Source organism: Hylobates moloch, unplaced genomic scaffold, assembly GCF_009828535.3.
Source record: "Hylobates moloch isolate HMO894 unplaced genomic scaffold, HMol_V3 SCAFFOLD_6, whole genome shotgun sequence".
Taxonomy (NCBI): Eukaryota; Metazoa; Chordata; class Mammalia; order Primates; family Hylobatidae; genus Hylobates; species Hylobates moloch.
In genome coordinates, this window is record NW_026652281.1 from 67,813,202 (window position 1) to 67,828,030 (window position 14,829).

The 14,829-nt window shown below is 44.2% G+C and overlaps 1 protein-coding gene across 3 annotated transcripts in view; it reads left to right on the forward strand.

Annotated features, from left to right (window-relative positions):
- The window catches only part of SERINC5 (serine incorporator 5), a 188,135-nt gene that overhangs the window by 76,485 nt on the left and 96,821 nt on the right, over nt 1–14,829 (forward strand). The window lies entirely within an intron of this gene.

Sequence of the window (14,829 nt, forward strand, 5' to 3'; positions counted from 1 at the left end):
GCTCCTTCCGCTTCCAGACTGCTGAGTTGTTTGCACTGATGTGTTTTCTGATGCTCCACTGAAGCTTGTCACTAGGTTTGTCCTTGAGCCAAATCACCTAACCTTTCTAGGCCTCGGTTTTTACATCAGGAAAATAGGACTGGACTAGATCAGGGACTTTCAGTGCAGGTTTTGGGACGTAGCCCGGTTTAGGTTGAATTTTCTGGATGCTGAGTTTGATTAAAAAAATCCACTAGGCTGGGCGCGGTGGCTCACGCTTGTAATCCCAGCACTTTGGGAGGCCGAGGCGGGCGGATCACGAGGTCAGGAGATCGAGACCACGGTGAAACCCCGTCTCTACTAAAAATACAAAAAAATCAGCCGGGCGTGGTGGCGGGCGCCTGTAGTCCCAGCTACTCGGAGAGGCTGAGGCAGGAGAATGGCGTGAACCCGTGAGGCGGAGCTTGCAGTGAGCCGAGACTGCGCCACTGCACTCCAACCTGGGTGACAGAGCGAGACTCCGTCTCAAAAAAAAAAAAAAAATCCACTAAAATATGAGCTTCCTGAGAGTAGGGACTATACTACCAACTCCTAGAACCGGTACCCAGTCACTAGTAAGCATTTAATAAATACTGTATGAATATAGAACTACATTTGTGGTATTATAATGCATCCCTATGTGTTACATATTGTGCATAGAATTTCGTTTGGTGGGGAGAGGAGCGCACTCGCCTCTAAACCCTTGAAGCTTCTGGTGCACTTGAGTTCTAAGGTCCTCTGCACTCCAGCTCTCCGAGAGCAGTGAAATGAGCTCCTTTCTGTTTCCATCCCAGAGCATACAGGCATCTAGCTGGCACCGGGGCCTGTCACCAGCCTAGAAAGCACTCCGTGGCTTGGCAGGGTTTGGGGATTGGGCTGGCACATAGCACCTCTTGGAAAGGGCTTGGCAGGTTTCTCCCTTGCAGCATAATCTCCGTGACACAATGAGGCAAATTTTGGGTTTAGTGTTTCACTAGCTGCCGGTTGATAAGCTACTATTTATAAAGTAGAACGAGCAGGGTTTCTGCCCACCTTCTTTTTTGCTGAGACTATTTAAAACTAACTTTATTTTATAAATTAAAAATAAAACTTTTAAATAAACTTAGTTTAATTAAAAATAAAACTTTGTAAAATAAAAATATCCAAAGAAATACAAAAATTAAAATTAAGAATAAAAAAGTAAAAATCAAACGTACTTTATAAATTAAATAAAACTAGTTTTTACTGTATTTTATTTTATTTGTTTTTTTAGAGACAGAGTCTCACTCTGTTGCCCAGGCTGAAGTGCAGCAATACAATCTCAGCTCAATGTAACCTCGACCTTCTGGGCTCAATCCGTCCTCCTACTTCAGCCTTCCAAGTAGCCGGGACTACAGGCTTGTGTCACCATGCCTGGCTAATTTTTGTAGTTTTTGTAGAGACAGTGTCTCAGTATGTTACCCAGGCTAGTCTCAAACTCCTGGACTCAAGTGATCTACCCACCTCGGCCTCCCACCTCGGCTGTGATTACAGGTGGGAGCCACTGTGCCCAGCCCTGAAACTAATTAAAAAAAAATATTTAAAACGCAATAAGTACTTTTGTTTTCTCCCAGTCTCCTACACTTCTCCGTTTTGAATTTCAAGGTTTCATTTTCTTATACCTTTTTCTTATAGAACTTACTTAACTCACCTTTTTCAGCCCTGTTCTGCCACAGGTATTTGTTGCCTCAGTGGGTGCCAATGAATGTTCCCACAGCTCTTGTTTTTTCCTCAGTGGAAATGAAGGTTTAAAGACGGCTTTAGCTTTCCAGCAAGTGTTCTCACACACATAAGTTGCCAGCATGCTCTCCTGTGTTCAGACTGAAGGTGGTGAACCCCGACAGTCTGACTGTGGAGATGGCTCTTGCTCTTCCCCCCTAACTCAGTGGCTCTTAACTGGGGAGCCATTGTCTGGAGACATTTCTGATCATCACGCCTTTCAGAGGAGAGGGAGAGTTGTGACTGGCATCTAGCGGGTAGAGGCAGGGAGGGACGCTACTGAACATCAGCAATCAGTGTACAGGACAGCCCCCCACAAGAAAGAATTTTCTGGCCCCCAGTCAATAGTGTTGAGTCATAGAAACCCTGCTCTGAAGGATCTGCCCCTCAGGAACGTTTGTTTTCTGTTGAGCTGTCAGAAGGGATGTTGTTTACCCTTCAACCTCAAACCTTATAGATCTCACCAACCTGCTAAAATGTGTCAAGTGTGATACGATATTTTTAATTTTAAGGTAGAGAGAGGGTGGTGTGATGGAATGATTCAAATAATCCCACTGCTGTCTGAGAACAGAGGACTTGATAAACATTCTTCTGGTGCTGAAAGTAGCCCTAACCTCCTGAGAAAGAGACTCCAAAAAAGGGGAACATCTTTGTCCCAGAGTCCATTGTAACCCCAAAGCTGGCTGATGGCTTTGTATGTGTTCAAACCCTATTCTTGCCCATTTCAGACTTGGTTCTGGTGGCTGGAGATACTAAGTTGACCCTTGACTTTGTTTCATAGAAATGTTCAACGTGGAAAATAACACAGCTCTAGTATGCTGAAACTTGTTTGAGAAACCACTTGCCAGAAACTCCTCTCTCACAGTCCCCACAATCCTGCTGCCACAGTTATGGGCATGATGATGAAAGCCTTGGCGCTTTAGAGGATTCAGTGAACTCAAAATAAAATTTAAGAAACCCAGATAGAGGAAGTATAAGAGCATATTTCTAGTCTAGGCAGATATATAGCTTTCTGTTTAACTTCTTGAACTTTTAGGTAGCCGTATTAATCTGTTCTTGCATTGCTATAAAGAAATACCTGAGACTGGGTAATTTATAAAGAAAAGACATTTAAATGGCTCACCATTCTGCAAGCTGTACAGGAAGCATAGCAGGTTCTGCTTTTGGGGAGGCCTCAGGAAGCTTCCAATCATGGCGGAAGGCAAGGGAGGAGCAGGTGTCTTACATGGCAGGAGCAGGAGCAAGAAAGAGAGTGGGGAGATGTCCCACACTTCTGGACGACCAGATCTCACTCCCTGTTGTGAGAACAGTACCAAGTGGATGGTAGTAAACCATTCATCAGAGATCTTCCCCCATGATCCAGTCACCTCCCACCAGGCCCCACCTCCAACATAGTGATTACAATTCAACATGAGCTTTGGGTGGGGACACAAATCCAAGCCATATCGATAGCTGTTTAATTTGTTAATTTAATTTAATTATTTATTTATTTTTTTGAGATGGAGTCTCGCTCTGTCGCCCAGGCTGGAGTGCAGTGGCGCGATCTCGGCTCATTGCAAGCTCCACCTCCTGGGTTCATGCCATTCTCCTGCCTCAGCCTCTCCGAGTAGCTGGGAGTACAGGCGCCCGCCACCACGCCCGGCTAATTTTTTGTATTTTTTAGTAGAGACCGGGTTTCACTGTGTTAGCCAGGATGGTCTCGATCTCCTGACCTTGTGATCCGCCCGCCTCGGCCTCCCAAAGTGCTGGCGTTACAGGCGTGAGCCACCGCGCCCGGCCCTAATGTTATTTTTAATTGCTTCAAATTCTACCAAGTATTGGTTTATTTACATCAGTTAAACTCTAAAAAGTTTTACAAGGCTTAAAGAATTTTTTTGTCTTGCAGGGTCAAAAACACATACATAAAATTTACCATCTTAACTATTTTTTTGAGATGGAGTTTCACTCTCATTGCCCAGGCTGGAGTGCAGTGGCGTGATCTTGGCTCACTGCAACTTCTGCCTCCTGGGTTTAAGCAATTCTCCTGCCTCAGCCTCCCATGTAGCTGGGATTACAGACATGTGCCACTTCGCCTGGATACTTTTGTATTTTTAGTAGAGATGGAGTTTCACCATGTTCGTCAGTCTGGTCTCCAACTCATGGCCTCAAGCGATGCGTCTGCCTTGGCCTCCTAAAGTGCTGGGATTACAGGCATGAGCCACCGCTCCTGGCTCAACTATTTCCAAGTGTATAGTACAGGAGTTGTTTTTTTTTTTTTTTTTTCTTTTAATGCCTCAATTATGGTGATAGTTCATTCTGGCTGTTTTCTTCCAATCACATAGCTGAAGTAGGTTTGATTTACTCATTGGCTGATGCATTTAACAAATATTTGAGGGCTTACCACCTATGAGGTGGAAAAGGAATGTTTTGTTTTCTTCCAAAATAGAAACCTGTAATGTTTTTCTAATTATAAGATGTAGGCTTGTTGCAGAGAGTTCAGAAAATACAGAAGAGCATAGTCACTCATAATTCTACAACTCTGTTTACTACTGTTGATGTATTGGTATATCCTTCTAGTTTGTTTTCTGTTGTTGTTAGTGCTGATCTATGTCTTGTTATATTTTTACCCAAAATATATCATACTCTACACTATTAATATTAACTATTTTCAGTTTATATAGTGTGGACATCTTTCCATGGCCATAAATTTTTCTGTAGAACCTATATAATCATTTCAGTGGGTATATTATATTCTATAATACGAACCTTCCATAATTTAACTGATCTTAAATCTTATCTGTTTATTGGACATCTAGGTTTCTTCTCTTAAACCACATGTATTAGATGTGTAATAGAAGTCATGTCATGGTCATCTTATGTATATCTTTGTTTTCTTGCTTAGAGAGTGTAGAATCAAGCTCTCTTGTTTACTGTGGCATTCCCAGGAATTAACAAAGCACCTAGCAGGTGTAGAGTATAGTAAATATTATCTGAGTGAATGAATGGCCTGATTATTTCCATAGAATTAGGAATAGGGCTTTTAATATGGGGTAGGATTTGGTGAGGCAGGGAGCTTGGTGATTGGGGGTGTCGAGCTGCTTGGGGCAAGACACTAGAAGAAGCCATCCACGTTCACTGAGGCCAGAGTTTGCATGGGGGATAGGAAGGGGCACAGAAAGGGAAGTGACCTCTTCAGATACTTGCTGAATGCTTACTGTACACACAGGGGCAGGGAAGAAAAATTGCTCCCTTTTTCCAATGTAGCCTGTCTCCCACCTGTAGGAAACTGAGGTTTGAAGCCAGTTTCAGGCCAGTGTTACCTGTCTTGTTCACACGCTTATGCCAGCAGTAAGTGGAGAAGAATGGCAAGAGCCTACCAGATTTCAATTAAGTCTAGTACTTGCCGGCTCTGTGACCTTAAGCTGCTGTTTAACCTCAGCCCTGGTCTCATCCTGTAAAATAGGGATGATTGTAACAGGTAATAATAATTGTTGTGCCTTGCAGAGAGTAAGAGATTAATAAGTGTTAACTATTGCTAGCTAATATTATTATGGATTCAGTAAACTTCTTTTTTCTTTTCTTTTCTTTTTTTTTTGAGATGGAGTCTTGCCCTGTTGCCCAGGCTGGAGTATAGTGACGTGATCTTGGCTCACTGCAACCTCCACCTCCCGAGTTCAAGCAATTCTCCTGCCTCAGCCTCCTGAGTAGCTGGGATTACAAGCACCCACCACCACATCTGGCTAATTTTTGTATTTTTAGTAGAGACAGGGTTTCACTGTGTTGTCCAGGCTGGTCTCAAACCCCTGACCTTGAATGATCTACCTGCCTCGGCCTCCCAAAGTGCTGGGATTACAGGCGTGAGCCACCGTGCCCGACTGATTCAGTAAGCTTTCATAGGTTGCCATGTATTCTTTTGTATGGGGGAAAGCCACTGTAAGCCCCAGATAAACCACATGTGTATGTGTTGAGTTTGCTAGAATACAACCATTTGTGAGTTAGGAACCACTTGCAGTTACACTGTTTGTTCAGTAAAACACTCCTTTATTGAGCAGAGGAATTTTTGTGCTCGTTCTCCTAGCTTTTAAGTTGCACCATGCCATTGCATAGCTATCAATAAAGGACAGTACCTGGCACTGTGGTGCCAAGAGGGAGGGTTTACCAACGCCCCCCCACCCCACCACTGCCCTTTTGTAGTGGGAAGAAAGGTCTGTCTAAGCTCAGTGGAAGCTATTTCTGAGCTTGAGATGGGAAGATGAAGCCACACAATGTTGGTTGTTGGGTCCAGAATTTCACTGAATGTTGCTCTTCAAAGTAGAGAAGTGTTCATTTCTTCTGCAGACCATAGTTGACTCGAAGGTAACCCTAAAGCTTCAGAAGGGAAGGGAAGGAGGCCCTCACACGGCATGGGTAGTATTACGTATTACTGAAAGATGTGGAACTCCGTAGTTAAAAGATGCAGTGTTGTTTACTTGAATTAAAAACTTTGAACCCAGTTTTATGTTTTTAATGCATTTCTTCTATTACCTTGGTACTACAACCTCCCAGCATGCCCAGGAACACCTGAGTTCTAACAGCTTGGTCAGCTTCAATATTTGAGCAACTTCCCCACTGTGCCCCATCCTACTGCCATTTATTAAGGAACAGTATTACAATTTTTGTAGCTCACAGAAAACTCTTAATGTCTTTCCTTAGCTTTGCTGGGTCTCCTGTATTTCCAGAAGTAGGAAAAGGGACTGAATGATGGGTGGTGTTACACTTCCTTTTATGGTTTGGACTTAGTTTAGACACATGAAAGCCAGCTTGGCTGTCCAGCCCCATTGAGGAGCAAGTCCTTCAGAATAGTTGGTTTCCATGTGGCCGAGGGGTTCATACTCCCCCAGACTCAAGCACTGAAGCTAAAAAATGTGACCCACATTTGGGATCATTCTTGTGACAGAAGTGTCCGAAGCACTTATTTGCTTAGGATACTTCTTTCATTCCTAAGTGGAATGAAGGTAACAGAACGTATGTGCTGCCTGGGTCATTGTTGTGAATATGAGTGATCACACTGCCGTATGTGAGCTGGTACCGTGCAGAACATAGACCATGCAGCAATAGAGTGATGCTTACATTACCTGTGTTTCAGCTAAAGAAAAATCAGGCTTTCAAATCAACTTAGTTTATTCAGAAGTCTTGCTGAAGCTTGCAACCTGTGATAATCTTTCAGAGAGTTTCTGTTAGACTGCTCCAAGGCAGAGTTTCAGCCCACAGTTTATAGACAGGTGATGGCGGCTCTTCCAGTGCTCAGAAGTTACAACAGATGTGCTCGAAGTTAGAGCAAGATCTCATCAAGGTTTGAGTGCAAGAGTTCGTGCGGTTATAGATGATAGAGGCATAGTCATTAATCCTGTCAGACGTACAGAAAGAGGCGAGGGCTAGGGTCATTGAACTTAATCTGATTCAGGCAAGAGACTAGGGAACCTGTGCTGTGTGCTGCTGATCATCTTCAGGGCGTTATCCTGGAGGGCTGCACTCAGTCAGAGTCAGGGGCTTTGTGGAATTCTGCCGGTAAGGGATTTTGTAAAATTCTGCAGGCAAGCAGAAAAGCAAACGTGGCTTCTTACATTTGCCATTTTGTCTCACGTGCTTCAAGAGCTTACCACTGCTCCACTTTTTAGTTCTGGCTTCTCCTTTTGGTTGCTTTTCTCTCCTCCTTGCTGTGGGGTTAACTCATCATGCTTGCCTGTTGCAGTGTGTTTTTCAACATCTAAGAAGTTATGGATGCTAAGGATATCCAGTTACCTCTTGCAGGGTTGACAGGAGTGTGGTGTGATGCCACCATGCTATCTTTCCATGCCTGTGGCAGATGGTACTCAGTGATCATTGCACTTTCCCTGCTGAGACATTCAGCCTTAAGAATCCTCCTCGCGCAGAGTTTCAGGCAGCCGCTGCCCATCCGTTGGATATGAGATGAAACCTGTTGATCTACCACCCGTCGTCTACCTAGGCTCCTTCGACTTACAGGTGATGACAACTAAGACCCAGAAGGGCAGGTCACTTCGCTAGAGTTGAGTCCAGTTTCTCTGGTTCTCCCCAGCGGTTTGTCCTCTTGGTTGCTGTGGCTTAAGAACCTGGTAGTCAGGCCTTTGGAACTGTGAAAGTAAAACGTGAGAGAGGGAGACAGAGACCTTTTTATGATTAAGGTACATGTGTTGTGTGTGTGTGCATGCCGATTTTGTAATATGTTTGGCCTTCTTGTTGCCAGCTGGAAATTCTAGGTGATGAAGGTATTGTGCTTTTTAATTTAACAGAAGAAGTACTTGGGAAGTTACTACCAGCCCTAGTTCATGTTTCTGTGAGCATTTCCTCACACACCTAGATCAATCCTTGGAAGGACCATCTGTGCCCAAGGCCGGTGCAGAGGACAGAGAGGGAGACATATTTATTTTTTGTAGTATGTGTGTTGCGGGGCTGGTCCTTCATTGGAGAAGAAAAAGAACAGTAAGTGGGAGGCCCAGCTTCAGGTAAGATAAGCAAGAGCCAGCTTATCCTTTCATTTTGATTCTTTGCCCCGGCAAGGACAATGCACCTCTTATTTAGAAAAGCCTTTGCCATTCCTGCGGTTGGAGGGAGGATGTGCCAGGCTTTTGGAAAGATTTTCCTTTGCAGTATGTTTGCGGGAGGGGAAGCTTCTTCAGAAGGGAAAAGCCCAACATACAGCAATACCACATTTGCAAATGCTTTTATATCACTGTCGTTCAACTTAGTTGCTTTTATTTTATTTTATTTTATTTTATTTCTTTTTTGTGACAGGATCTCTGTGGCCTAGACCAGAGTGCAATGGTGCAACCTCTGCTCACTGCAGCCTCGACCTGTGGTCCCAGCTATTTGGGAGGCAATCCTCCTGCCTGAGCCTCCCAAGTAGCTGGGACCACCGGCATGCACCACCGTGCCTGGCTAATTTTTGTATGTTTTATAGAGATGGGGTTTTGCCATGTTGCCCCGGCTGGGCTGAAAATCCTGAGCTCAAGTGATCGGCCTACCCAGTGCTGGGTGCCTCCCAAAGTGCTGGGCTTACAGGCGTGAGCCACCACGTGCCGTTTACTTTTCTCAAGGAGTCAGTTTTCTTCATTTTTGAACTGTAAGAGTAATGCATGCACATGGTAAAAACCCAACCAGGAGAGCAGAACAATAAATATAATGGATGTCCCCTGTTCTTCCCCACATCTAGGCCTGTTCCTCGGGTAGTCAGTGTTAGTGGTCTTATATCTACACATATGTGTATGTACATAGATATGAAATAGCAGGGCGTACTGCCTGTGTTAGTTGGCTGGGGCCACCATAACAAAGTAACACTGACTGGGTGGCTTACCCAGCAGAAATTCAGCTTCTCACTTGTGGAGGCCAGAAGTCCAAGAGCAAGGTGTGTGCAGGGTCACTTTCTTCTGAGGCCTCTCTCCTTGGCTTGTACATGGCCACCGTGTTGCTGTGCTGTCCCTGTGTGTGTGTCCTCCTCTTCTTAGAAGCAGTCCTGTTGGATTAGGGACCACCCCAGTGGTTGTATTTAACTTTTAAATACCTTTTTTGTTGAGAGAGACAGAGTCTGGCTCTGTCACCCAGGCTGGAGTGCAGTGGCGCGATTTCGGCTCACTGCAACCTCCGCCCCCCGGGTTCAAGCAATTCTTGTGCCTCAGCCTCCTCAGAAGCTGGGACTGCAGGCATGTGCCACCATGCGTGGCTAATTTTTGTATTTTTAGTAGAGACGGGATGTCGCCATGTTCGCCAGGCTGGCCAGGCTGGCCTCGAACTCCTGGCCTCAAGCAATCCACTCGCTTTGGGAGTTGGGATTACATGCGTGATCCACTGCGCCTGGCCTAAACTTAATTACCTTTTTAAAGGCCCTATCTGCAAATACAGTCACTTTCTGAGGTACTAGGGGTTAGTACTTCAACATGGGAATTTTAGGGGACACAGTTTAGCCCAACACACCTGACGTATTGTTTTAAAAAATACTTCATTGTATAGGTCGTAATTCATTTTACTAGTCCCTGGGTAGCTGGAAAATAAGGCTGCTTCTAGTGTTTGTTATGACGAGCCTCATACCTAAATCTCTGTGTCTTTTTGGAAATGTATCTGTGAGAGGAGTTTCTGGAAGGATTGCAAGCATTGCCCTCTGAAGATATTGTTGGACTCCCTTTTGCGTGTGTGAATGTTACTTCCTGTGGAGGAGGAGAGTGTGCAGTATCTACAAATTAACACCCTTAGTATTCTCTGTGATTCAGTGCTTGTGTGGGAAATTGAGTACAGCATGCAGTTATGAACTTGGTCCCATGGAGGGGATTGCCAGCCACTGTGCGTGAGGAGTGTTGCCACTGTAGTAACTTCACCACACATTATTCAGCCAACATCCATTTACTGAGCCGCTGGGGGGCAGGCACTGTTTTGTTCATTTAGTTATTTATATTTTTAAAAAATAGGCTTAGGTTTTTTTTAGAGCAGTTTTAGGTTCACAGCACAATTAAGAGGAAGATACAGAGAGTTCCCGTATACCTCCCCTCCCCACTCGCACCGCCTCCCCCATTATCAGCACCTCCCACCAGACTGGTACATTTGTTAGAATCGATGAACCCACCTTGACCCATCACTACCACCTAAAGTCCATGGTTTACATTAGCATTCCCTCTTGGCGTTGCATATTCTATATTTATTTGTTTTTTATATGCTGTAACTTTTTCAGTAAAAGCCTTACGCCCTCTTGGAGCCAGGGGTAACAAAACCCTGGCACTTCTCTCCAAGCTTGTGAAAGCACCAGTAGTTCCAGCCAGGAATTGATTTTTCCAGTTTTGAAAGTGAGTGACATGCTCAGTGTCTTAACCCTGTAGGTGGCCGGGGCTGGATGTGAACCCATTTTATTCAAAGGTATGCTCCTCCAGAAACAGGTGTTCAGTCAGCAGGGCTGTGAGATTTCCCTAGATGCTAACATAAACGTTTCTTTTACGGATGCTGTTTTGAATTTCCACCTGGTGTATATATCAGTGTGTAGCTCAAGATAATGTGCTTGAACCCTTAATTATTAGCATAGTTTACTTTGATAAATCACTTTTGGGCTAGTAGAGAAAGGCTAGTCCATTCTAATATTCGGAATGTGTATGTATAGGTACACATACATATAGACACATATATATGTACATATGTATATTTGTAATACTATAGCACTGTATAGAGTAAAAGTGAAAATGAAATTTGGAAAATCAAATCTATACAATGGCATATGACTTTAATGACAGAATAGGGTTAAACCAATATGGCCTTCTTTTTATATTTTCCACAATCATGTCCCTTCGGTTGCTATTTGTCTGCCTTCAGATGATCAGTTCCAATTAGGCTCACAGTGATGTTTGTATCTGTTTATTTTTCCCTCTGTGGAGATAATAGTAAGTTTAAATGTTGATTCAGCTGTGGGAATGTTTTATTGTGGGAGACATTAACTGTTTCCAAAATACTTATTTTCCCAAATAGAATAAGTATTTTGTTGATCACATTTGAACTTGAAATACAGTGAGAGGTCGCCGGGCACCGTGGCTTATGCCTGTAATCCCAGCACTTTATGGGAGGCCAAGACGGCGGATCACGAGGTCAGGAGTTCGAGACCATCCTGGCCAACATAGTGAAACCCCATTTCTACTAAAAATGCAAAAAATTAGCCAGGCATGGTGGCAGGCGCCTGTAGTCCCAGCTACTCGGGAGGCTGAGGCAGGAGAATGGCATGAACCCAGGAGGCGGAGCTTGCAGTGAGCCGAGATCGCGCCACTGCACTCCAGCCTGGGCGACAGAGCGAGACTCCGTCTAAAAAAAAAAAAAAAGTACACAAAAAAAGAAAATACATATATATATACACACACACACAGTGAAAGGTTATCTAAGACCACATGGTAACAGAGAGTTAGCAACCAGCCAGGCGTGGTATCATGGTGTCCTGTGCTTGTAGTCCCAGCTAAGGCTGAGGCAGGAGCATTACTTGAGCCCAGGAGTTTGAGGCCAGTCTGTGTAACACAATGAAACTCTGTCTCTTAAAAAACAAAACAAAATAGCAATTGTGAAGGAGGCAGTTAGGAAAGGGTTCAGGAGGCAGGACCCAGAGAAAAGCCAGCTAAAGCAGTGGGAGGGGACAGTTGTATGTGTGTGTGTTTAAAATTGGGGCATGTGAGTGGAAAGAGGTCAGTAAAATCAGAGATTGAGAACATCAGTGAAGGAATTGTAAAGGAAAGTGGCCCATAAAACACCCACACATGCAGTAATGTTAGGATACCACTTGTGTATTCTCTTATCTCAGCCCGAGTAGAATGTCTTCTTTTACAAAGCAGTGGCTTAGTTTTGTGAGTCAAGAAGAATCTGGAGGCAGCTGGCTTGGAAAATTGGACGTAAGATGGAGAGAGTTGGTTAGGAAAAATTTGTAGTGATGAAACAGTAGAGAATGACAAAGGGCTCAAACAATGACAGTCTCATGAAGTAGATGAGCTAACTAGGGAAATGACTGTGATTCCAAGATCTGTCATACCATTATGGTATGTTGTCTTACCCATATGCCTGTGATCTTAGCTCATTGTAAGTGATGTTTATGGTGTAGCATTCTAATTGGATGCTTGTTTTGAAGCCTTGCAGAGTCTCAAACTTCCTTCCAAATCATTATCAAAAGATTGAATTGTTGGGATTTAGGTTTATATAGAGTATAGTGTTAATACATACAGATTTTATTATAATTTGCAGTTTATGGTAATTTCTTGTAGCATTCTCTGTTTGCTTAACAGGGACTCCTTTCTGGCGCCAGTTGTGTCTGATAAGGTTATCCAAGAGACCATGTAGTACTTCTGCCACCCCCACTTTATAATGAGAAGTCTTGAGGTTTTTTTTTTTTTTGCACACCATCACACCTGGCTAATGTTTTATTTTTGTTTTTGTTTTTGTTTTAGTAGAGACGAGGTTTCACCGTGTTGGCCAGGATGGTCTCGATCTCCTGACCTCACGATCTGCCTGTCTTGGCCTCCCAAAGTGCTGGGATTACAGCTGTGAGCCACCGTGACTGGCTGAGTCTTGAGTTTTTAAAGGATAAATAACTTGATTGTAGTCCACAGCTAGTAGGTGGCAAAGCCAGGCCAGAAACCCAGCCAAGCTTTGAGCTTGAGCTTTTAATCACCATCCTCTATTACCCTATGGCTTACTAAAGATCCCAGAGAAAAGATGTGTATGCTGTTAGTGGTATAGCAGGAGCTCTGTGCTCCTCTGGGCCCACGTCCTACTCATTAACCTAAAAAGCTTACCATTTGGGGCATGAAGCTCTGGTAGAAATGCAGTGTAAAAGGCACCCATTTCTTTTGAGCTTCAAGTTACATACTCTCATTATTTCCTACAAGGGTGGATGGCTGCAGGCCTTTCCCATCCCAGCACCCTAGGTGCTTTGTACATTCATCCTTAGGCTCATGGATTTTCACAGGTTCCTTTTGAAACCATCTAGGATTGATGGTCATGTTGTCTGAGGTGTTATCCAAGCCCGTTGTCTCACGACCAAGAAAAGTAAGGATTAATGTGAACACAAGGGTGAAGTTGGAGTGAATGAAGAAAGCTCTGTGCAATGGAAAGGAGGACCTGAGTGGGTCGCTGTTTTTACAGTTGAATCCGAAGGCTTTTATGAGAAACTCCCCTCATCTCTGTAGCTGTTTGCATAACTTCCCTTATCTGTGAAGCTGTCTGTGTAACTCTCCTTATCTGTGCAGACACGGGCATGTGTTGGGTAAACACAAAGTGCAGCTCCTCATTTGTATAACTGTGTTTTAGATAAGCCTCCCCCTGCACCTCCCCACTCCCTGTGCAAGTTCCCACGGAGCCCACCGTGTATGTGCCTGAGAAGGAGAGGAAACTTTTCCCTGGGAGCCTGCTAATCACACAAAGAACAAAAGGCTTCTATGCTGGGCCCTGCTTTCTTATCCGTGCAGCTGCAGTTTAGTTTTTCCCCAGGCAGCTCTATTTATACGTGTACCTGTGATTTTTCAGGCTGTTTCTCTGAGGACTAGCCTTAACTGTCTGCCTAACTGATTTTTCCTTTTCTTCTCCCTCACTTTCTTGGGCCCAACTTTTTGTTTTTCATGTTCTTCCCACTTTGTTTACCAGTTCTTGGCTTCTTCTCTTGCTCTTAGCTGATTCTAGAAATCTTTTTGTCTGAGAGGCATGATTATAATACTTCAGATGAACTGTGCCTTTTCTGTGTAATAATTGGGCATCTCCCAAACCACTGATGGTTGTCATTAAAGATAGCACCAGAACAATTCCGATGAAAGCCTTGTTCACACACCAAACTGTTCCTGCATGTCCTATGGTCAAGGTACCTGGGAAGAATGGTCATCTTGTAGCTTGGAAGGTCGACCTGCAGAAGGCCTGGGTGAACACGTTGGTAAAGTGGTGTGACTCAGTACAGGATACCAACTGGGCACCCCACAATTTAATTCAATTCTGACACTAACTACCTAGAGTTTGCACAGACCTCACAGGTTAAGGGGGCTCAGTTCCACAAGACTTTTCCCATTTCAGATGACAGTTGCAAATCTAGGCCTTCCATACTTCTGACTGACTAGCTATAAATCAGGAGTTCCCAGGACCCCCTCTTTAAGTTCAATAATTGGCTAGAATGGATCACAGAACTCACCAAAACTCTTTACTGGCGATTACCAGTTTATTATAAAGGATACAAATGAACAGCCAGGTGAAGAGGTACACAGGGCACTGTCCAGAAGGGTCCCAAGTGCCAGAGCATCGTTCCCATGGAGTTGGGATGCACCACCCTCCTGGCACAGGGATGCATTTACCAAACTGGAAGCTCTGAATCCCATTGATTAGGGTTTTTATGGAGGCACTGTTATGTACATGCGGCTGATTAAATCATGGGCTATTGGTAATTAGCTCAGTCTTCAGTCCCCGCCCAGGTGTGTGCTCCTGAAAGTTCCGACCCTCTAAAAACCACATGGCTGGTTCCACTGATAGCCAGCCTTCCATCCTGAAGCTATCTAGGGGCCCAGGAAGAGTTGCCTCATTAGTACAAGCTCTGGTATGATTGAAAAGAGCATT